At 30.5% G+C, this 2,894-nt stretch overlaps 1 long non-coding RNA gene across 1 annotated transcript; it reads right to left on the minus strand.

Annotated features, from left to right (window-relative positions):
• Positions 1 to 296: 296 nt before the first annotated feature.
• Positions 297 to 2,600, minus strand: LOC109136301 (uncharacterized). The gene is made up of 2 exons (XR_007273005.2): positions 1,334 to 2,600; positions 297 to 621 (listed from the first exon to the last, which is right to left on the minus strand). It is a non-coding gene; the product is annotated as an uncharacterized LOC109136301 (long non-coding RNA).
• Positions 2,601 to 2,894: the final 294 nt, after the last annotated feature.

Below are 2,894 nucleotides of genomic sequence, written 5' to 3' on the forward strand. Positions count from 1 at the left end.
AGTCATTTATAATACACGTTATACCGCTAGATAACACATTTTGTAAATAATTGTTATGTTTGCTATTTATATGACAAGTTGACAGAAGGAAAATTTAACACTTATCTTGAATAACTGTTATGTTTTCCTATAATGTATATAACATATATTACCTATAACTGTTATCTATGATATTTGTTTTTTTTTTTTAATTATCAGATTCTCACTTGTGAGCAAGCGTTAATTGCAGGAGCTCAACAATTTCGTACAGTACCTGTAGTACAATACTCAACCCATAGGATCTTACAACCAACAAATTGAATCCCAAAAATTTTTATTTCACTAAATAATTCAACCAATATTCATAATTCTAAACTTCTAAACACTACTATATATACATATCAATATTAATCTAAATCATAAACAATCAAATCTAGACTAGCCACAACAACATGATATTAATATCCAAATCCAAAAATATAATGTACGTCCAAGAATGGATTAAGGTAAACAAAATTAGGCGGGAACTTAGAACTCATTCATCATTTGTGCTTCTTGTTGATCTCCGACATATGTAATCCACAACTCCTTGAGTTCATCAATTTTCTCCTGAGAATAGGTTCGACCAATATCGTGATACTACTGCAATAAAGGTAATTACATAATAAGTATTCATAAAACAATTATGCATTTGTATGTATATGCCACAAATTGTTAAATATCTACAACGACGTCTATAGAAAATGGCAAAAATAATAACAGTACACAAATTAATTTAAAACAACAAAAATTGAATTAATTTTAAATACATATAAATAAATTCTGAGTTAATGTTATGAACTTGTGTTTCTTAGTTGCATGATTAGATTATATTCTTGGTTTATCACATTATACTATGACACTAAAGTTAAATTATACTCTGATAGCTAAAAAATGTTTTGTGTCACTAATTATTGAAAAAAAGACTTTCAAGATTCTAATTGTGCTCCAGAAGGTTTAATCTTGTAGAAGATAGCCATTTCTTTCATTCTCTATCCAATCTTTCTTGTTTTGATACCTTCACTATTTTCTTCTTTCGATTTCCAAATTGGGCGGTGAAAAGTGGGGGGTATGTCAATTATATTAAGAGAAACAGTGGCATGCAACACTAGTATAAAAGACTGATGCGTAACTACAGCGCCAATGACAATGAGCAACCTATTTAGCAACAAAATGGTAACGCTAATAATGTGATGGAGTATTTACAGGAATATTAACAAAACAATAAAAATATAATAAATAATATCGCAAAGACAAGTTGCTTAGATGAGAAGCAGCAAGGGGACGAGGGTGGAACAGGGTGATTTAGAAGTACCTGAACAATTATAACATGTACTCCCAAGCTCAGCAGCAACAACTATAAGCACATACCAACTGACTTGATGAAGTGCAGGTCGGAATTATAAGTACATGTCTGAATTATAAGCCCGACATCAACAATTGTAAGTACATGAGAATATCTCTCTTGCTTTATTTGATGAAGCGCAAATCTGAATTACATGAATAAGATTCGTAATGAGCAAATTGTTAGATTGTATTGCTAGAAGCTTTGTAGAAATAATATAGGACAACTCTAAGTACATCACAATTGACTACATAAAAAAAATTATAAGTAGAATACATAGTTTATCACTTTCATTAACAAACATCCAAGTTGAAACATATAACAAAAAACAATGAATCAGTTCTCAACTCCAATTGAACATTCTATAAAAACATAGATCATATGTTCAACTCCAGTATTATTGTCAACCCATTTGCATCTGAAAATAGGTACCGAAAAACAAGAATAGTGCAACTCATAAATCTACTAAGGGCTTGTTCTCTTCGGCATAAAACAACTGAACTGAACTGAACTGAATTAAACTGAAATGAATAGTGATATGTGAGAGTATAGGCCCTAAATAGATGAACTGAAAACTGAACTGAACTGAACTGAATTGAACTGAACTGAAAATAAGCTGGAGAGAATAGGCCCTAAATAGCTACTAACTATAAGTAGTGTATATGGCGGCAACCACAAGTGCTCCAAGAATATTGTCAGAATTGGTAAAGTATTTTTACATAGTTAGGCATAAAATTCTAGGAAAGAAGCTGTGAGTGTCCAATCGTTAGATTATTACAAAATTAAGTGAAAATTTAGCAGTACAATCGTATTTAATTACTAAAATATCTAAAAAAAAATTAACATAAAGAACTTGTAGATAGAAGATCTCACAGGAAAAAAAGAAAAAGAAAAAAAAGCAGCAATTATTAAACGAGTGAAATATAAGTTTGACGGTAATTGAGATTTATTAGAGATACCTGTAGCAATATCCCGCAAAAATCCAACAGAATTCACCAACTCATCGTGCCTTTACCCTCCACTTACTTGCCAACACTGAAATTCCACTTTCCTCCAAATACACCCCAACTGTCATGAACTTTACAAATTCCCCTTGTATCTAAATCCTCGCACCCCTACATATGCACATAATAACCTACAAAATTAAATATCACAACTTTGCTTTGTTGTTGTCATTGAAATTATTTCACAATAATATTTATATTTGATTATTAGACCAAAACTAGTTCACGTTCCGGACAATAGGCCTCACATTATTTACCAACGTGCATTTGATATAGTTAAAATAGAAATATTATCTTATCTTTAAATGGGTTTTTCCCCACAAAAGACCAACAGTTTAAAATAGTAAATTAGTGCTTTAGCATATCAAATGAGAGATCAGGGTTCAAGTTTTGAAACACACATTTTTATTGTTTAATTTCTCATTCAACTGTTTCAACTATTTAAACATGGATTTATTCCCATACATTGGCGAAAGTTGGATTCTTTATGTTAATTTTTTCTTTAAACTCAATAAATGTTTGTAAAA

The sequence above is a fragment of the Beta vulgaris genome, chromosome 4 (genome assembly GCF_026745355.1).
Source record: "Beta vulgaris subsp. vulgaris cultivar EL10 chromosome 4, EL10.2, whole genome shotgun sequence".
Taxonomy (NCBI): Eukaryota; Viridiplantae; Streptophyta; class Magnoliopsida; order Caryophyllales; family Amaranthaceae; genus Beta; species Beta vulgaris.